The 22,457-nt window shown below is 47.5% G+C and overlaps 1 long non-coding RNA gene across 1 annotated transcript in view; it reads left to right on the forward strand.

Moving 5' to 3' along the window:
* LOC123755063 (uncharacterized) overlaps positions 1 to 20,378 on the forward strand; it is a 106,956-nt gene extending 86,578 nt beyond the window's left edge. Inside the window, exons 2-3 of the long non-coding RNA XR_011229886.1 lie at positions 9,198 to 9,467; positions 18,753 to 20,378. This is a non-coding gene — a long non-coding RNA (uncharacterized lncRNA). The remainder of the gene's footprint in view (positions 1 to 9,197; positions 9,468 to 18,752) is intronic.
* The last annotated feature ends 2,079 nt before the right edge of the window (positions 20,379 to 22,457 follow it).

The raw sequence follows: 22,457 nt of genomic DNA on the forward strand, positions 1-22,457 counted from the left end.
GGGTCGGAATGGGGTGAGGGGGGAGGGAGGATTGAAGGAGCATTTGAGTGGGTGCAGGTAGGGTGAGGGGAAGGGAGGGTTTTTATGCAGAGGGGGGGTGGTGGTGTTGCTCTCCCCTCTGGTGTTGCTGGGATGCTGGTTGTGGGTTCCCCCTCTTGTCTCTGGGGCTGTTGTGTTGGGGCTGTGATTTCCTGGTTTACTCCTCTCTCCCTACACTTCCTCTTTACCTCTGCTGCCCTAGCTCTCTCCTCCTTCGTCCTGTTCCTCTGCAGGAATACTTTTTTGTATTCCTCCACATACTGCAGATGACTCTTCCTCTCTAGAATAGTATCATTCGTGGTCTCGTTTGTAAACACCACCTTTACCAGTCGGTTTCTGTCCTTGTTGTACCAGCCCAACCTGAAAACCTTCTCAATGTTTTGTTCAGCCCCTTCCATCTTTAACCCCCTTCAGTATCCCATGTACTGCTTCTCTGTCCTTGCTATTCCATTCCTGCCTATTGGATCCTTCCTGTTCTTTGATGCCTACAACTACCACTGATCTTTTTCTTTCCAGCAGCTGACTGGTGCACCTTGCTGCTTCCTGTGAGGTAGCTGTTTGCATGGCTACCTTCCTCTGTTCATTGCTTCTGAGCTCTTTCTCAGTATTTCTGCTAATGTTTCTGGTACAGAGGCATTCCCTTCCAATGCAACATATCCACCTTCCCTTTGGATAATCTGATGCTCAGCCTCTTTATTTTCCTCTGTGAGGGATTTGATCTCCTCTCTTGCAGATGTCAGCTCACTTTGCAGGTTGTTAATTGTAGTCCTCGTTTCATGCATCTCCCTTCTGAATTCCTCCAAAACTTGGGCTAACATTTCCTTCGATTGGTCAGTTTGACTATTCCCTGTGTCCCTGTTGCGTCCTCCTGCCATCTTGTCCCTCTCCCTGATATGTTCTGATTGGGTTAGGCAGGGGGGGGGGGCGAAGAGAGAGAGAGGGGAAGGGCAGAGAGAGAGAGAGAGAGCAAAAGAGCCAGAGCAGGTGAGAGAGCAAGAGAGAGTGAGCAAGAGAGAGAGAACAAGAGAGCAAGAAAGAGAGAGCAAGAGAGAGGGCAGGAGAGAGAGCAAGAAAGATAGGGAGAGGTCGAGAGAGGGGGAGAGAGAGAGAGGGAGAGAGGGGAAGGGGGAGATGAGAGAGGGAAGAGGGCGAGAGAGGGAGAGAGAGCAAGAGAGGGGGAGGGCAACAGTGTCCCAACAGGGAAAGAGAGAGAGAGAGAGAGAGAGGGTGGGGTGGGGGGAAGAGGGAGATTGTATGTCACTCTATCTATGGTGTCCAGTTGACGTGTAGGGGGAAGGGGGGGGTGTTACCCTGACTTGCTAATCCCTACCCTTAGTACAACTCAGGTCCCAACTTGAGCGAGGGTGTGTGTGTGTTTGTGTGTATTGTGAGTGGGGGGGGGGGTACGGAGGGGGTCAGCCGATGTGGTGATGAGGGCAAGATGGTGTGGTGATGATGGCAAGATGGTGTGGTGTGGTGATGACGGCAAGATGGTGTGGTGATGAGGGCAAGATGGTGTGGTGATGAGGGCAAGATGGTGTGGTGTGGTGATGAGGGCAAGATGGTGTGGTGTGGTGATGACGGCAAGATGGTGTGGTGATGAGGGCAAGATGGTGTGGTGATGAGGGCAAGATGGTGTGGTGTGGTGATGAGGGCAAGATGGTGTGGTGTGGTGATTAGGGCAAGATGGTGTGGTATGGTGATGAGGGCAAGATGGTGTGGTGTGGTGATGACGGCAAGATGGTGTGGTGTGGTGACGACGGCAAGATGGTGTGGTGATGATGGCAAGATGGTGTGGTGATGAGGGCAAGATGGTGTGGTGATGAGGGCAGGATGGTGTGGTGATGATGGCAAGATGGTGTGGTGATGAGGGCAAGATGGTGTGGTGATGAGGGCAAGATGGTGTGGTGATGAGGGCAAGATGGTGTGGTGTGGTGATGAGAGCAAGATGGTGTGGTGTGGTGATGAGGGCACCCCAGACTTCTTCTATAACCACAAACTTCCCACCTGGCTGCAACCCGCCTGGCTACAACACTTCTGGCACAAACCCTCCTTGTTACAACCCGCCTGGCTACAACCCGCCTGGCTACAACCCTCCTTGCTACAATCCTCCTGGCTACAACCCTCCTGGCTACAACACTTCTGGCTACAACCCTCCTGGCTACAACCCGCCTGGCTACAGCACGCCTGGCTACAACCCTCCTGGCTACAGCACGCCTGGCTACAACCCTCCTGGCTACAGCACGCCTGGCTACAACCCGCCTGGCTACAACCCTCCTGGCTACAATCCTCCTGGCTACAACCCGCCTGGCTACAACTCGCCTGGCTACAACCCTCCTGGCTACAACCCTCCTGGCTACAACCCGCCTGGCTACAGCACGCCTGGCTACAACCCTCCTGGCTACAGCACGCCTGGCTACAACCCTCCTGGCTACAGCCCGCCAGGCTACAATCCTCCTGGCTACAACCCGCCTGGCTACAACCCGCCTGGCTACAACCCTCCTGGCTACAACCCTCCTGGCTACAACCCTCCTGGCTACAACCCTCCTGGCTACAACTCGCCTGGCTACAACCCGCCTGGCTACAACCCTCCTGGCTACACCCCTCCTTGCTACAACCCTCCTGGCTACAACTCGCCTGGCTACAACCGTCCTGGCTACAACCCTCCTGGCTACAACCCTCCTGGCTACAACCCCCCTGGCAACAACCCCCTTGGCTACAACCCGCCTGGCTACAACCCGCCTGGCTACAACCCACTTGGCTACAACCCTCCTGGCTACAACCCTCCTGGCTACAACCCGCCTGGCTACAACCCACCTGGCTACAACCCGCCTGGATACAACCCGCCTGGCTACAACCCTCCTGGCTACAACCCGCCTGGCTACAACCCGCCTGGCTACAACCCACCTGGCTACAACCCTCCTGGCTACAATCCGCCTGGCTACAACCCGCCTGGCTACAACCCGCCTGGCTACAACCCGCCTGGCTACAACCCGCCTGGCTACAACCCGCCTGGCTACAACCCTACTGGCTACAACCCGCCTGGCTACAGCACGCCTGGCTTCAACCCGCCTGGCTACAACCCGCCTGGCTACAACCCACCTGGCTACAACCCACCTGGCTACAACCCTACTGGCTACAACCCTACTGGCTACAACCCGCCTGGCTACAGCACGCCTGGCTACAACCCGCCTGGCTACAACCCACCTGGCTACAACCCGCCTGGCTACAGCACGCCTGGCTACAACCCGCCTGGCTACAACCCACCTGGCTACAACCCGCCTGGCTACAACCCGCCTGGCTACAACCCACCTGGCTACAACCCGCCTGGCTACAACTCTCCTGGCTACAGCACGCCTGGCTACAACCCTCCTGGCTACAACCCACCTGGCTACAACCCACCTGGCTACAACCCACCTGGCTACAACCCACCTGGCTACAACCCTCCTGGCTACAACCCACCTGGCTACAACCCTCCTGGCTACAACCCACCTGGCTACAACCCACCTGGCTACAACCCTCCTGGCTACAACCCTCCTGGCTACAACCCACCTGGCTACAACCCACCTGGCTACATCCCTCCTGGCTACAACCCTCCTGGCTACAACCCTCCTGGCTACAACCCACCTGGCTACAACCCACCTGGCTACAGCACGCCTGGCTACAACCCACCTGGCTACAACCCTCCTGGCTACAACCCTCCTGGCTACAACCCACCTGGCTACAGCACGCCTGGCTACAACCCACCTGGCTACAACCCTCCTGGCTACAACCCTCCTGGCTACAACCCGCCTGGCTACAACCCACCTGGCTACAACCCTCCTGGCTACAGCACGCCTGGCTACAACCCTCCTGGCTACAGCACGCCTGGCTACAACCCGCCTGGCTACAACCCGCCTGGCTACAACCCTCCTGGCTACAATCCTCCTGGCTACAACCCGCCTGGCTACAACTCGCCTGGCTACAACCCTCCTGGCTACAACCCTCCTGGCTACAACCGCCTGGCTACAGCACGCCTGGCTACAACCCTCCTGGCTACAGCACGCCAGGCTACAACCCTCCTGGCTACAGCCCGCCAGGCTACAATCCTCCTGGCTACAACCCGCCTGGCTACAACCCGCCTGGCTACAACCCTCCTGGCTACAACCCTCCTGGCTACAACCCTCCTGGCTACAACTCGCCTGGCTACAACCCGCCTGGCTACAACCCTCCTGGCTACAACCCTCCTGGCTACAACCCTCCTGGCTACAACTCGCCTGGCTACAACCGTCCTGGCTACAACCCTCCTGGCTACAACCCTCCTGGCTACAACCCCCCTGGCTACAACCCCCCTGGCTACAACCCCCCTGGCTACAACCCGCCTGGCTACAACCCGCCTGGCTACAACCCACTTGGCTACAACCCTCCTGGCTACAACCCTCCTGGCTACAACCCGCCTGGCTACAACCCACCTGGCTACAACCCGCCTGGATACAACCCGCCTGGCTACAACCCTCCTGGCTACAACCCGCCTGGCTACAACCCGCCTGGCTACAACCCACCTGGCTACAACCCTCCTGGCTACAACCCGCCTGGCTACAACCCGCCTGGCTACAACCCGCCTGGCTACAACCCGCCTGGCTACAACCCTACTGGCTACAACCCGCCTGGCTACAGCACGCCTGGCTACAACCCGCCTGGCTACAACCCGCCTGGCTACAACCCACCTGGCTACAACCCACCTGGCTACAATCCTACTGGCTACAACCCTACTGGCTACAACCCGCCTGGCTACAGCACGCCTGGCTACAGCACGCCTGGCTACAACCCGCCTGGCTACAACCCACCTGGCTACAACCCGCCTGGCTACAGCACGCCTGGTTACAACCCGCCTGGCTACAACCCACCTGGCTACAACCCGCCTGGCTACAACCCGCCTGGCTACAACCCACCTGGCTACAACCCGCCTGGCTACAACTCTCCTGGCTACAGCACGCCTGGCTACAACCCACCTGGCTACAGCCCGCCTGGCTACAACCCACCTGGCTACAACCCTCCTGGCTACAACCCTCCTGGCTACAACCCACCTGGCTACAACCCACCTGGCTACAACCCACCTGGCTACAACCCACCTGGCTACAACCCTCCTGGCTACAACCCACTTGGCTACAACCCTCCTGGCTACAACCCACCTGGCTACAACCCACCTGGCTACAACCCTCCTGGCTACAACCCTCCTGGCTACAACCCACCTGGCTACAACCCACCTGGCTACATCCCTCCAGGCTACAACCCTCCTGGCTACAACCCACCTGGCTACAACCCACTTGGCTACAGCACGCCTGGCTACAACCCACCTGGCTACAACCCACCTGGCTACAACCCTCCTGGCTACAACCCTCCTGGCTACAACCCTCCTGGCTACAACCCACCTGGCTACAGCACGCCTGGCTACAACCCACCTGGCTACAACCCTCCTGGCTACAACCCTCCTGGCAACAACCCGCCTGGCTACAACCCACCTGGCTACAACCCTCCTGGCTACAAACCTCCTGGCTACAACCCTCCTGGCTACAGCACGCCTGGCTAAAACCCACCTGGCTACAGTCCACCTGGCTACAGCACGCCTGGCTACAACCCACCTGGCTACAACTCTCCTGGCTACAACCCACCTGGCTACAACCCTCCTGGCTACAACCCACCTGGCTACAACCCTCCTGGCTACAACCCACCTGGCTACAACCCTCCTGGCTACAACCCGCCTGGCTACAGCACGCCTGGCTACAACCCACCTGGCTACAAACCTCCTGGCTACAACCCGCCTGGCTACAACCCACCTGGCTACAACCCACCTGGCTACAACCCTCCTGGCTACAACCCGCCTGGCTACAACCCACCTGGCTACAACCCTCCTGGCTACAAACCTCCTGGCTACAAACCTGGCTACAACCCACCTGGCTACAACCCTACTGGCTACAACCCACCTGGCTACAACCCTCCTGGCTACAACCCACCTGGCTACAACCCTCCTGGCTACAACCCGCCTGGCTACAACCCACCTGGCTACAACCCGCCTGGCTACAACCCGCCTGGCTACAACCCACCTATCTACAACCCACCTGGCTACAACCCACCTGGCTACAACCCTCCTGGCTACAACCCACCTGGCTACAACCCTCCTGGCTACAACCCTCCTGGCTACAACCCACCTGGCTACAACCCACCTGGCTACAACCCTCCTGGCTACAACCCTCCTGGCTACAACCCACCTGGCTACAACCCACCTGGCTACAACCCACCTGGCTACAACCCACCTGGCTACAACCCTCCTGGCTACAACCCTCCTGGCTACAACCCTCCTGGCTACAACCCTCCTGGCTACAACCCACCTGGCTACAACCCACCTGGCTACAGCCCACCTGGCTACAACCCACCTGGCTACAACCCTCCTGGCTACAACACTCCTGGCTACAACCCACTTGGCTACAACCCTCCTGGCTACAACCCTCCTGGCTACAACCCACCTGGCTACAACCCGCCTGGCTACAACCCGCCTGGCTACAACCCTCCTGGCTACAACCCTCCTGGCTACAACCCACCTGGCTACAACCCACCTGGCTACAACCCACCTGGCTACAACCCACCTGGCTACAACCCTCCTGGCTACAACCCTCCTGGCTACAACCCACCTGGCTACAGCCCGCCTGGCTACAACCCACCAGGCTACAACCCTCCTGGCTACAACCCTCCTGGCTACAACCCTCCTGGCTACACCCCACCTGGCTACAGCACGCCTGGCTACAACCCACCTGGCTACAACTCTCCTGGCTACAACCCACCTGGCTACAACCCTCCTGGCTACAACCCACCTGGCTACAACCCTCCTGGCTACAACCCACCTGGCTACAACCCTCCTGGCTACAACCCTCCTGGCTACAACCCACCTGGCTACAGCACGCCTGGCTACAACCCACCTGGCTACAGCCCGCCTGGCTACAACCCACCAGGCTACAGCCCGCCTGGCTACAACCCACCAGGCTACAACCCTCCTGGCTACAGTCCACCTGGCTACAGCACGCCTGGCTACAACCCGCCTGGCTACAACCCGCCTGGCTACAGCACGCCTGGCAACAACCCACCTGGCTACAACCCGCCTGGCTACAACCCTCCTGGCTACAACCCACCTGGCTACAACCCTCCTGGCTACAACCCTCCTGGCTACAACCCACCTGGCTACAACCCTCCTGGCTACAACCCACCTGGCTACAACCCACCTGGCTACAACCCTCCTGGCTACAACCCTCCTGGCTACAACCCGCCTGGCTACAACCCGCCTGGCTACAACCCGCCTGGCTACAACCTGCCTGGTTACAACCTGCCTGGATACTACCCTCCTGGCTACAACCCACCTGGCTACAACCTGCCTGGCTACAACCCTCCTGGCTACAACCCGCCTGGCTACAACCCACCTGGCTACAACCTACCTGGCTACAACCCACCTGGCTACAACCCGCCTGGCTACAACCCTCCTGGCTACAACCCACCTGGGTACAACCTGCCTGATTACAACCTGCCTGGCTACAACCCACCTGGCTACAACCCACCTGGCTACAACCCTCCTGACTACAACCCTCCTGGCTACAACCCACCTGGCTACATCCCGCCTGGCTACATCCCGCCTGGCTACAACCCACCAGGCTACAACCCTCCTGGCTACAACCCACCTGACTACAACCCACCTGGCTACAACCTGCCTGGCTACAACCCACTTGGCTACAACCCTCCTGGCTACAACTTGCCTGGCTACAACCCTCCTGGCTACAACCCGCCTGGTTACAACCCACCTGACTACAACCCGCCTGGCTACAACCTGCCTGGCTACAACCCTCCTGGCTACAACCCACCCGACTACAACCCACCTGGCTACAACCCGCCTGGCTACAACCCACCTGGCTACAACCCTCCTGGCTACAACCCACCTGGCTACAACCCACCTGGCTACAACCTGCCTGGTTACAACCCACCTGGCTACAACCCACCTGGCTACAACCCACCTGGCTACAACCCTCCTGGCTACAACCCACCTGGCTACAACCTGCCTGGCTACAACCCACCTGGCTACAACCTGCCTGGCTACAACCCACCTGGTCAAGGTTGTATGATGCCACCAACATTTTGGTACTGACCAATATAGCAAGAATTAGGTCGACACAGCCGAAGGTGAAAGCCAGCGAAAATGTGTTATTAACAGTGAAACTATGATGACGGTGGCTGTGTGGGGGACGTCGAGGTTACCCGCCGGTACTGGTACTTGTGTTTTTCTACCACAGACGTGGCCACACATTTACAATGCTAACCAACATATATACATTTTCTTCTGTCCTCCATGGACAGGGTTAGAGATGTGCTAAACATATAGTTCAGGGGTTTATTGAACACTCAACCACAGAAGGTGATTCGGTACTTTTAAAATGCTAAGCTAACCTACATACGCAAATACATAGATACACAGATTTACGTATGCCCTACATAAAGTGTTTTATGTGTCTTTTACATAGTGTCATTAATGTGCATTTACAAAGGTGAAATGTAATTATGATCAGCTTCCATATATACTTTATACACATACATATACACACACATACGTACATATACATATACACATATATACACACACATGCATTCACATACATATGTCTCTTTTACTCAGACAGGGTGAGATAGCTAATAAAGGAACTACTGTGCAATTTAGCACTTAATCACTGAAGGTGATTAAGTTGTATTTACCAGCTCAGGTTATATAGTTACATCACATACATACATTGTATAATTGATACATTACATGGTCAATCTTGGGTACAAGTCCAATATATCATCAAGTGTTACAGTACTCATATAGTAATTAAAAAGTTCATCATACCTTAGCCTAGGAAGGCGAAAGTCGATCAATATGTGACATTCTACGATATAATTTTCAATAGAGTGCATGTTTTCCCTTTCACAAAGTTGACACATTGTGTACTTGACATTTGGGTTTTGAATAAGCTGCCAGATACGTCTATATCCCAGGCGTATTCTGGCCACTATAACATCACATTGCCGGGTTCTTGTTCTATTAGTCCCATATGTGAATGTCTCCTCACGATATCTATCATAATATTTAATGCTACGACTTTCAGGTCTTTGTGAATTTGTGAGGTCGGTGAGATCTTCATTAGATACTGGTACTGTCAGTCGACCTTGCGCTGGGGGGCTCCCCGCTCACCGACCTTGTCCTGACGCCACGAGCAGTGACGCCCCGGCTCGTCTCTGACACTCTGGCCTGTGACGGTGACGGAACGGTGCGTTATAATGACGGAACGGTGCGTCACGATGAAGGACCGGGACGTCACGTTAATTTAATTTTGGCCGGAGAGGCGAGTTTATTGGCCCACAGCGCCACTCATCCCGTGAGTTAACACCGCCATAGCAGTAGTTGGGAGTAAACTCCAGTGGAACTTTTCTTGTTATTTTTTTTAGAAGGATGAGGGTCGCTGGACCGTGGGGGTTTCCAGTTAAATTAGAGAAGAGGCCGCTAGACTGTAGGGAGTTCCAGGTAAATTTTTCTGAGTTAAAGACCGAAACTTTTCAAAGACCATTTTCGGATATAGTGTTCATAAAAGTTTGTTAAGCGTTCCCATGAGAAAAGTAATTTCTAAGTAAAGAAGTTCGTTAAGAAAAAGTCCGCTTCCCTTCTTATTGAGAATAAACTCTACAGTTACAAACAGATATTTTAGACTGTTTACTTATACTTTTAGACTGTAAATTTATACTTACCAACAATGTTGTTGTTTTAGATTTAGCTACTCAGGACGAAGTGTCCATGTAGCACGGGATATGGTGAGCCCGTAAAAAGTTGCCGTTTTTTCTTACCAGCAAGTATATGTCTATTTAAGCAACTAAAGTTCCCCCGCTACATCTGATGGCGCTAATTACCCGTCCTCCCCATCCCTTCCCCACGTCACCTGTTCCTACCTTACCCCCCCCCCCCCCAACAGGTGTCACTGCCGTAATCTTTATGGGAACCGACCTGTGAGATTTATATTTATTTAATTTATATGAATTTATATAGAATATATATTTACGTTAATTTGTATACTTCGATAGCAATTGGTATAATGATAAGTGGACTGTATTTCTGCAATAATCTCACAAATCGATCCTCTACACATTAGGGGGGGTTTATATTGAATTTATATATATGCAGCCAATCAAACTACAGTATTAAACTACATATATTGTTAAACATTGAAGAGGTTCCTTATCTTATTGTACAGCAGGCCTTAGTCCACCAGGTATAACCAGGATGTAGACACCAAATTATCCTCTTTGAGGTAGCTGCCATCACCCAGTAACTGGTACACAAAGCATGCTTCCTCGTCTTGACCTGTCAAAAGGGCGCTAGCTGTAAAGCCAGAATCCTGATATATGACAGCTATATCAGAGAAAACACTGTACAAGGAACCATAAAGACCTAGGCTTAATTACCTTGTTTGAGTCGATCATTCGTGTTCTAACCGGTACGCCCTATCTACTGACATTAATGGCCAAAAATGATTAGATAAACGGGTTTCGGAGAGACACTACCCTTGAGATTGATGACAGCGTGTTGATGATGGCAGATCACTACTCTGATCTTCCATAACACTTCGTCCAAGAGAATTTATAGGAGCCGAATTTGCTCCACGACTCTGTGGTCTTAACAACAATAACAATGGCTGACCACTCCCTCCTCACTGACGCTACTGGCCTACATTGTCCAGATGACAGTAAGTGATAGAAGGGTCACATTTACTCTATTTTAATTCTGATAATTAAGTTAATTTATATGAGATGGTTTTATGATGGTAAAGTCCAAAGACTAATGTATTTAAGAATAATTCCCACCATAATAGGTGGTGAATTTATAATAGTATGTGATAATGATATCCCGTTTTCTATAGACGGAAATTCCACTACAAGTTACATTTTCTATGGGTTAACTTGTTTATACAATACAGCAATATTATCTGCCTGTATGATATTATTAAATGGTGTTGGATTTTCCGACAATCTTACCTTAGTGTCACCATAATATCAGGTCTGCCCCCTACCCACTCTCTACCTGTTACCTTAACCCCCCCCCCCCCCTACCTGTTTCAGACCTTACCCCTGTCTTTCATCATTCATATTTCCGTACAGCTATTTATATTTCAGACGTCGTAATGTTGGTTTCTTTACCCCAAAACGAGTCATCAGATCAGTTGTACACAAATCAACCGAGACATTTCAATATGACCTTCTATACTAAAGTTGCCCCAGGCCTAAAACCCTCAATACCTAAGCTGCCGCCGGCTACCTGGCCCGAGGCATTCAACACCTGACATTACACTACCTATTCGCCGTCCGTCAGTCATTGCCAGCGTTCACCACCGTAATAATTTATATATTCAATAAGCTTTAATAAGACGTATTTATTTATTTATATTTTTATTTATTCATCTAATGTTAGTTTACACAAGTTATAAACAAGTTTTTTAATCCCACTATTCGCCCAAACAGTATCGCTAATAATAAAAACTGCCAAAACGCTCACTCAAGGGCACGCTAAAGTTATTATTCTCGTTCAGGGGCCCCTCAGACTGCGTAAGTTATATAGAAATTTCCCTAAAATTTAAACCTATGTATTTCAAAGGCAGTAAAATACAATAATTTAGTCTTGATTATTCCCATCTCGTAAATTCAATACTAACAGAGCAATTTCCCTGAAATTTAAACTCACTATTTCAGACATAGAACAATACGACAATTTAACACAAAGCTCTAGCTCCCGTTCCCGCCTTAGTCCCCCCCCCCCTCGTATCTTCTTTAGTTTCTAATCAATGTCCCTGAAATTTAAACCCGCTGTATTTCAGACATACAACAATAGATCCAAACAATTACCGAGCTCCAGCTTCCTGTCCCCACCTTAGTGGCCTCCAGTATCATCTTTAGTTTTTAACCAAATACCTTAAAAATTTAAAACATATGTAGTGAATTCACTACATTTTTCAAATGTAGTGAATAATCCAATGCAGTTACCAAGTTTCAGCTCTTGTCCTATGTCCTAGTTCATTCTGATAAATTCATTACTGTCAGTCCAAATCCCCTGAGATTTAAGTTCACTATATTTCTAACGTAGTAAAATAAATCAAGAAATTAACAGAGCTTCAACTTCCGTCCTCCGCCTTAGATCATCAAACAAATATTTCAGGTCAAGATGCGCTCCAGTCTATAAAAGTAAACATCCTGTCCTTTAATACCCTTTGTTACAGCCACAATGGGTCGTAAACGGGTTCTTTGATTGTAGAACGAAAATGATAGTATCCGACCCCAAGTCGGTAGTACGCTTTCAAGAAAGTGGCTATGTAGTGCATAAAAAAAGGAGGGGATGAACAAAACACTTTTTCATCAATGTATTAAATATCTTTCCACCACCGTTATGTATATATATATGTACACCGTCACCATAAATAATATATAAAGAACCGATAGGCTATTTCTACACCTATGTACAATCCTTTCGCTCAGGATATCAAACGTGCTCACGTGCAGAGTTCATCAATCCCCAGTATTTCTTCACTGTCCAGTAGCGTATCCAACCTTACTGGGAAGAACACCGGCGAGTTCACCTGTACGTGGGTCAGCCCACTGACAGTGTCACGAGGTGCCTGTACCCCAACGACCGCTCTCCAGCTACTCGCTGGCACAGTACCTCAGCCACATTGTTGATTGACCTGTTGATTGACGGTTGAGAGGCGGGACCAAAGAGCCAGAGCTCAACCCCCGCAAACACAACTAGGCGAGTACAACTAGGTGAGTACACGCTGAGCGGGATCACAAACCAATACAGGGGTAGCGATCCCCTGGCAGCAGTCTCTAGCGACCAGCTAGCAGCACTACACAACTGGCACCTCCCTGTCGTCAGTCCCTCCCCTAAGCCAGTCCCAAAGGTACGCCGATCTTTTTCAACACTAAAGCACTAGCAGCTACCACACTGCTTCATCGGCGGCGGCTTATTTGTTCGTTTCTAGGACCATGTAGGAAGACTGTGGACTGCACAAGATGAATTGACATCTCCAGTACCGCTGCCCCCAGACGTCACCTCTGTGGACATAAAACGTTAAAAATGACCTAGCCAATACTGGTGAACTAGGAAATACCACTAACCCACTGGGAAGTTGACATTGTACACTGTAGCACACACTAGGTGGCGCTGGTCTTGAGGCGTCACCTCACCAGAGGTCACTCACAACGACACCTCTGGCTGACCAAGGCAGGAATTTTTAGCCATTTGCAGGTACTAGATAACCACCTCCAGATGGCATTGTCCACATTACCTACTATTCCCGGGGAGTTCGGGTGCGGACTCTTAGATGGCGCTGGAACTGCCACTCTACCCCCTGACAAGGGCGATGAGTCCGTAACACCCTTTTTCTTACTCAAGCGATGTAAATAATCACTAACGAGCTAATATTCACACAGTAATAAACATCACACAGTCAGATCGCACCTTACATTCAATACCTTTTTGTTTACTCAGCTATGTAATAATCACACCATCAAATCACACCTTATCATTTCCTTCCCTTACCTCCCCCACCCCTTACCTCACTCCCCCTTCCCTTACCTTTCCCAACTCCCCTTTTGCCCTTATATCCCCACACCCCTTACCTTCCCCCTTATCTTCCTCAATACCTAATACCCTTACCCCCCCGCCCCCATTCTCCCGCGCATCTTACCTATTCCTCAACTTCACCCAAACATCCCTCCCACCCCAAAATTTAAAAGAAATTCACCCGATTCTCCAATTTTTCTATGTTCTTTGTCATATTCTCCATGTTTTCTGTGTTCTTTGTCGTGTTCTCAATGTTCTTAGCATGTTCTTCACAAGTTCAGTGTTCATTCTCGTTCATGTTCTGTGTTTTTTTTGTGATGTTCTCTGCAAGTTCATATTCCCCTCATGTTCACTGCGTTCATCAGCTTTTCTTACATGTTTGCTATGTTCTTTATTACATTCTCTATTCTTTGTCATGTTTTCATATTCTCTTCAAGTTCATGTTCCCCTTCATATTTAATGTGTTCATCTCACTCGTTTATGTTCTCTACACATTCCCCCTCATGTTATCTATTTTCTTTGTCATATTCTCCATGTTCTCTGCAAGCTCAAATCATGTTCTTATCATGTTTTCATAGTGTTCTTAGCACGTTCTCTATGTTCTTTGTCACCCTCCTCGTATGTTCACTGTGTTCATTCTCTTACATATTCTTCACTTTTCATGTTCTTTGTTTCTTATAAACAAATTATTTCTTCTGTTCAGTAACTTTTCTTTTGTCAAATAATATCAACAGCATAACAGTTCCGCAAACAAATTAAGTTAATCACACAGTTTTATTTGCAAAACTCCGTCAATGTAATTCTCTTCCCATCGTCAGTCAACTTCAAATAGTCACGTTCATCATTTTTTAACTAAAATATTCGTCAATTAGCAGAAAATAGTCAGGATTAACCTTGTTCAATACTGTTCTTATCTAAAATAACCTTTTTCTCTTAGTTAAAAAACAGTCAAGAAACTTTCCAACACAGTTCATAGCTAACTTTATCCATCGTCATTCAACTAAAAATAACCATGTTCAACACTTTCTTAACAGCCATTATGTTTTGTCAAGTAAGAAAAAATAGCCAAAGATATCTTTCATTGCTGTTCTTAACTGACATTATACTTCAGGGAGCACAAAAATAGTCACTTTCATCATATTTTCTTGTCTTTCCTCAACTAAAAAATAGTCAAAATGTAACTTCATTCAGCACTTTCATAATTAAAAATATTAAAATCAATCCTCTTTCAGTACTTTCGTAATTACTAGTGTACTTCGTGGAGTAAGAAATATAGTCAAGGACACGCTCAGAGACACCAAAGTTACTCTTCAAGACATGAAAGACACACTCAAAGACATCAATAACGCACTCAGAGATGTCAAAAGTTATTCTCAGAGTCAACAAAATACTACTCATGTCCTCAAAGTTATTCTCAGTCATATCAAAAGTTATTCTCAGAATCATCAGAGGTAATTTCAGTCATCAGAGTTAATATCTAACTCACATTCGTTCATCAGAGAATCTTTCTAAGGTATCTGCATTCATCAAAGTTATTCTCTACGACATCAAAAGATATTCTCAGACTCATCAAAGGTAATCTCTAACTCACCTTCGTCCATCAATGTTGTTCTCTATGACATCTTCAGGCATAAAATCTCTCACCAAAATGGAACTTGTTTAGCTTTTCATATCAAACTTACACTTGTTTTAAATTATATATCTAACCTAACCTAACTTATTCTAACCAATTCCTCCCGTACCTGATGTAACTTACCTAATCAAACTTACCTAACCTAACTTAACCTAACCTAACCTAACCTAACCTACCTAACCTGACATAACTTACCTAACCTATCCTAACTTAACGTAATTTACCTTACCTTACTAAACTTAACTTACATAACCTAACCTAACTAAACTAACCTAACCTAACATAACCTCCCTAGCTTAACCTAACTTATCTAACCTAACCTAACTTGCCTAACCGAACCTAACATAATGCAACTTACCTAACCTAACTTAACTTATCCTTATGTAACTTACCTAACCTATCCTAACTTAACATAACTTCCCTAACCTAACCTAACCACAACTTACCTATCCTCACTTAACTTGTATAACATAACCTAACTTAACTAACCTAACCTAACTTAACTTATCTAACATAACTTAACGTAACTTACTTAACCTAACCAAACATACCTTACCCAACCTAACCTAACCTAAACCTCATCAAATCTCATCAAACCCCTAATCAAATCCAGGGATCCCATCACAATGGTTGTACTCTTCAAATCATTTGTGCTGTCCGTCTACTGAGCAGTAGCTCAGTACTCACTTCCCCTTTCAGAGCAGGAGAGATTACTGAAATAGAGGGAGAACAGAGAACATATACGGGATATATAAACGAGATAAAGCATCAAAATTTTAGGGATCGTCTTAAAGCTCTCCAAATGTGCTCGGTAGAAAGACGACGGGAAAGATATCAAATAATATACACGTGGAAAATACTGGAAGGCCAGGTCTCAAATCTGCACAGTAAAATAGCAACATACTGGCGTGAACGATATGGAAGAAAATGCAGAATAGAAGCAGTGAAGAGCAGGAGTGCCGTAGGCACAATTAGAGAGAACTGTATAAACATCATAGGTCCAAAAATACACAAAGAGGATAAATACAAACTATATTTAAAAAGTTAGGTTAAGGATACTATGTCCAACACAATAAACTATATCTGAAAGGTTAGGTCAAAGGTCAAGGAATAAGAACAATTTATATAAATCTAATTATTTACTCAGTAAGAAGTATGTGCTTTAAATTTCGAGAAAATTGGTCTGGTACAAAGGAGCTTGTACAAATGAACTAATGTGGGGAACGAGAGTTGGAGCTTGGTAATTGTTTGGATCTATTTTACTATGTCTGAAATACGGGAGTCATATATCTCAGAAGATTTGATTTGATACTAAAGAAGATATGAGGGGGGAAATACGATTGGGGGCAGGAGCTGGAGCTCAGTAACTAAATTATTGTATTTTAGCTATGTTTAAAATCTCAAGGGATTTGGTTAGAAACTAAAGAAGATACGCGAGTGAGGAAAGGTGGGGGGACAGGAGCTAGAGTTTGGTAATTGCTTTGATTTGATTTACTACTTTTGAAATATGACTGTTTAAAATTTCAGGGGGATTGGACTGTTAGTAAAGAAGTTACCTGGATAAAGTAAGGCTGGAACAGGAGCTAGAACTTACTTACTGACTCGATTTGATTTACTACGTTTGAAATATGACTGATTAAAATTTTAGGGAAATTGAATAGGTATTAACAGAGGTGAGAGAGGGGGTTAAGGCGGGGACAGGAGCTAGAGTTTGGTAACTTCGTTGATCTATTTTACTACGTACGAAAAATGACCGTCTTAAACTGGGCTAAAATTGGGCTGTTAGTAGCGAAACTACTCATATAAAAATGTGGTCTCTAACAAATTTTGGTCCTAAAAGGGTCTCAGTTAATTTTTTTGGTCTCAACTGGACTCTGATACTATTTGAATTTTCTCTATAAGAACGCAGGTATAAGTAAAACTCTGAAATATTTTGGTCTCAAAGTGGTCTCTCAAAGTGTCAAATTTCAGTCTTCTAATGGACTCTGTCTAATTTTCGGCCATGAACGGGACTCTGACTAATTTTGATCATTTATTGGACTTTGATTAATTTTCGGTCATTATGGGACTCTGTTAAATTTCGGTTTTACAGCTGAACTCTGTCTTATTTCGGTCTGCAAATGGTCTGACGAATTTCTGTCTACAACTGGACTCAACTAATTTGACTTTATGTACTGGACTCTGTTCAGTTTCGGTCTACAATGGTCTCTGTCTTATTTTGGGTCTTAAATGGACTCTGTAGAAAATCAGTCTTCAAATGGTCTTTGTTCAATTTCGATCTTTTACAGGTGAAACAGCCGTAAATGGATTTAAAAACTAAAACTTATTGTTAAGACGTCTATTTTCCTAAACAAAACTTCTATGACAATATTCTCTGAAAATAGTCTTTTTTCAAATTTGGGTCATAAACTCGTAAATAAACTATGATTATATGAACTCTGAAATATTTTCATAAAACTGAACTCTGAAAAATTCTGAATTTCTTCCTTTAGAAGCCTTTAGGACCATAGCGTCCTCTTTCGCCTCAAATTTTTCCCATAAGAACTATTTAAATCCAAATGAGTAATTTTGAAAACAAACAAAAATTGACACGTAGAGTTTATTCTCAGTAAGATGAGAGTGGACTTTGCCCCCTGAATTTTTCTTAACAAACTTTTATGATTATATGAACACTGGAATAATTTAGTCTTTAAAGGATGTGACAGAATAATACTCTGAAAAAACGGCTCATACGTTGTCTATTTTCCGGGGCTAAAGAAAAGGGTGCATATGTTGGCTATTTTCTGGGACTAAAAGAAAAAGTTCTGCTGGACTGTCTATTTTCCGCGGTAAAAAAAAGTTCCGTTGGACTGTCTATTTTCCGTCCCCCCCAAAAAAAAAAAATTCTGCTGGACTGTCACTGCTAGTATTCATAGCAGCATGTACAACACTCCCCAATAGGAAGAAAACACGCTGGGTTATTCATCCCATCTCTTGTACCCAGACACAGCTGGTTCAGATTTACTTATAAGCCACTGGAGGCTTATTATGGGTCTCCCAACACATTAGTAACCAACCATCAAGGATCCTTTACTCCTGAATAGTCCAGGATTTTGGCAAACCATCTTTTTACTTAAAATAAAATATTAGAAATCCTTCTAGTAGATCAATGACATTAGATTAAGGAACAAGCGGTGTAGTGCGCAGATAAATAATAATATACAACAACTTTCCTATGACCCCTGTAATACCTCCATAGCTAAACCAGCTAAGTATTTGCTAAAATATCTACCATGAATTTATAACGTATAATTGTAAGTTCATAACTAATGAAATGGAACAATCTCAGTAACTAGTTGACATTATAATTATGAGGTGAACAGGATAGATGTATCTGTGGATGTAATAATCTCCGATGAGTTCTGATAAATACCTTTTTTTACACAGGTATGTCTAGGAACAGACGATTGCTGACTCCTGTTAACTGGCTGAGAGCTTTCCTTTCCAGTGGCTCATAGTGTGAGAGGATGGTCTCTCAAGATTATCCCACAGCTGACTTGAATGGCTCATTGCAGTGCACAGTGCACCGATCTCGTGCACAAGCCCTATCTCTGTTAACCCTGGATGGTAATCTGTCATGTTGGGTGTCCCCAGGATGCCCACATAACCAGGAATACTTATAAAATACGGAGGCCACTGTATGCTCAAGGGTAAATTAGATACAGGGAAGGCGACAGATCTGACCTCTGGGGTCAGCCTGAACCGGAGCGATGGAGAATAACTACTGTGACATGGTCGTGACGTGTTCATGACGTCACCTCGGTTACTGACCAGGGAACGATCAATATGATTGGTTCCCACTCTTTTGCTGTGATGCCATTGGTCAATTGTAACCCCTTGTGTTTGTGCCCACGAGGAGCCCTGCAGCTGTTTGCAAGGGTATTCACGTGAGGAAACCCGTACATAGAGGACGTGTTCTGTTCTGTCTATCGGCCAATAGACAGAAGAAAACAGTCTATTCCTCACCATACAGTTAAACTCAGCGTCTTTTCGATATACCAACGCTCGCCCGGAATCGCAATTGTGACTATATTGTTCAGAAGCCTAGTGACAAATCACCAGAGCGAAACAGACTGGTATCAGGTAACCCCTGGTGACAAATTGAGATCGTTGTGAGTGACTTAGAAAGAATTATGGTAGTACCGCCGCCTAAGTAAATCTGTGAGTGACTTTTGCCGAAGTGTACCGCTTGGTACCATAAAACCTGCAGCCACCAGCCGTCACTGTACAGAGTGTGGAGCTAGCCTCCATCCGCCACCCGCCCTGCCTCACTGTACTACGTGACGTCATCACCCGGTCACACCTTGCTCACCACCAGTGCCATCAAGTGTGTACGTGTGTCTGTTAGACATACAGCGCGCCCTCCTGCGAGTCCCCTCCGTGTCAAATACGGTTTGTTGGGAAAGCCTGTCGTCGATGGTCTCACGTCAGAACGAGCGAAACCAGCTGTAAGGCCACCTAAGAGTTTTTGCATAAATATGCATGAGTGAGTGAATAAGAGAGGTAGCCATATCTATAAGTACAAGATCTTGTTATTGTATTATTGTGTCTGTCTGTGTTGATCTGAGTGGTCAACCACAGTTCTCACCCTCTCATACCTGACACAGGTATAGGTGGAGACACCCGACGGTGTATGCGTGTTTATGTGTGTGGTATCACGACATTACGTTCGTCTGTGAATGTGAGTTTCACATACACCACACATTTAGTTATTGTGTGATATAAATACTGTGCATGATTATTGCCAGTCCAATTGACAGTGCCAATTGTGATTTATTGCGCATCATCATTACCCGAGTATCCGGCTGGAACTCTTGTAATCCTGTTGCATACCGGCAGTTAGGTTTGCCGTGTTAATGATTGGCTGTCAATTGTGTTAAGTTAAGTGTTTCTCCACGAGTGGATCCGAATCGATTAGCCAGACGTCAAGAGTCTCGGTAATGCAACCATGGCCTTGCTGACGCCAATCTAAAGTATATCAAGCACTCTTTGTATTAGTGGTTAAGTTAGTAAATAAACTACTGTTAAGCTTTATGCGGTGTTTCCGTTGAGCCACTTCTGAATACTGCCAACTATTTACTCAAGCCTTCAGCTCCAAGTGTCTTCAACACCGAGTTACCTATTATTCACTAATTTATAAATGTGATGAGGACCCTAGGAGTCCCTTAAAGTGTTTCAAGCATTGAGGAGATTCCAACGACCAACATGGAGCAGGACCAGGTGAGGCTAGTCTGAGAAGAGACCCTAAAGGACTGTAACTCGACCTTGCTCCCAGACCCTGTACGGTTGCTCTCGTATTTTCTCTGCTGATTCCGACAGCTTCGCGAAGTGTCTGCCACATATACATTGGCGACGCATTACAGTCGGGAAAGCAAAATAGAAAACCCCACACATAATAAGCCTTACCCACTAGTTTTCCCAGGAATACGACCCGCCAGTTCCTTAACAACCAGATATTCAATCACTGCTGGGTGAACACACGCGTACAGTTAACGATTGGCGCCTAGTCAGTCCTCCCCGGCCAGGATATGAACCCAGGCCAAATCGCTCGCTAAGCGCGGGGTGAGTGTATTACCACTGCGCCACGGAAAATATTGCACCCCTCTGTAATTCTTTTTGCGCTACTGCTCACAGGATGAGTATGGGATGCACACTAAACTACCGCTCACAGTATGAGTAAAAGGTGCACACTAAACTACCGCTCACAGTATGAGTAAAAGGTGCACACTAAACTACCACTCACAGTATGAGTAAAAGGTGCACACTAAACTACCACTCACAGTATGAGTAAAAGGTGCACACTAAACTACCACTCACAGTATGAGTAAAAGGTGTACACTAAACTTATAGTGCTCACATTATGTGTATGTGGTACAAAATAAACTAGCCGCACACATGCCCACTTGGGGACTGTCAGCTCCCAAAGATCTCAGTATATTGGCAAGACAACAAAGTCTCAAAGTCTCTTTCTAGCCGATTGACAGAGCACAAATAACAGGGCTCCATCAAGGAGCATATAATCTCCCACACAACCAGACCATTACCATAGAAATCTTAAGAAGCAACACAGAAATTATCGACAGATACAACGATAACAGGGTACTCAACATCAGCGAGGCCCTACACATAAAAAAGTCAACAGCCAATTAACACATAATTACATTCTACCCACTTCAAGACCCCCGAACCAACACAGAAGCAAGAAGAGAAAACACGCAATGTACCAAAAACCAAAGTGGGGTACCAATGTACCCCAGAAAATCACCCACCTTCACCTGCCCACCCACCCCCGGCATCTGCCTAGACATGACTCATGGTATAGGGGACAACCTGGTCCCCTATAAGTTACAACCTCCCCCCAAGCCAGGAGGGAGGGACAAATACTCCAGTGCAAGGTGACAGTCACTTCACCTAAGGGGATGGCAGAAGAGGCCGCTGCCAGCCAGCTCACCCCTCCCGAAGCCAACCAAAGGAGAGGCACATGCAGTGTTTGTGGGAGCAACATCAGCGTATAGGGAGCCGGTCGGCCGAGCGGACAGCACGCTGGACTTGTGATCCTGTGGTCCTGGGTTCGATCCCAGGCGCCGGCGAGAAACAATGGGCAATGTTTCTTTCACCCTATGCCCCTGTTACCTAGCAGTAAAATAGGTACCTGGGTGTTAGTCAGCTGTCACGGGCTGCTTCCTGGGGGTGGAGGCCTGGTCGAGGACCGGGCCGCGGGGACACTAAAAAGCTCCGAAATCATCTCAAGATAACCTCAAGATAGCATCAACTCGGCCTCCAGAGTCATACGCCAGCATGGTGACTGTCCTGGGTCAGGGAGGCCTCCCGTGGGAGGAGGCAGCACTAAGGAGTCTGTTGCAGTAGTGCAGATCGCAACAGATTACATTGCAACAGACGACCTGCAAGAAGCAATTAAATCAACGTCAACCAGAACACTCACCCACATGCCAGAGGCATCTCGCCCATTTACTGCCGAGAAATACACAAATATGGCAGCAACGGTGATATGGCAGCTACGGTGATATGGCAGCCACGGTGATATGGTAGCAACAGTGATATGGCAGCTACGGTGATATGGCAGCCACGGTG

The sequence above is a fragment of the Procambarus clarkii genome, chromosome 28, assembly GCF_040958095.1.
Source record: "Procambarus clarkii isolate CNS0578487 chromosome 28, FALCON_Pclarkii_2.0, whole genome shotgun sequence".
Classification (NCBI taxonomy): domain Eukaryota; kingdom Metazoa; phylum Arthropoda; class Malacostraca; order Decapoda; family Cambaridae; genus Procambarus; species Procambarus clarkii.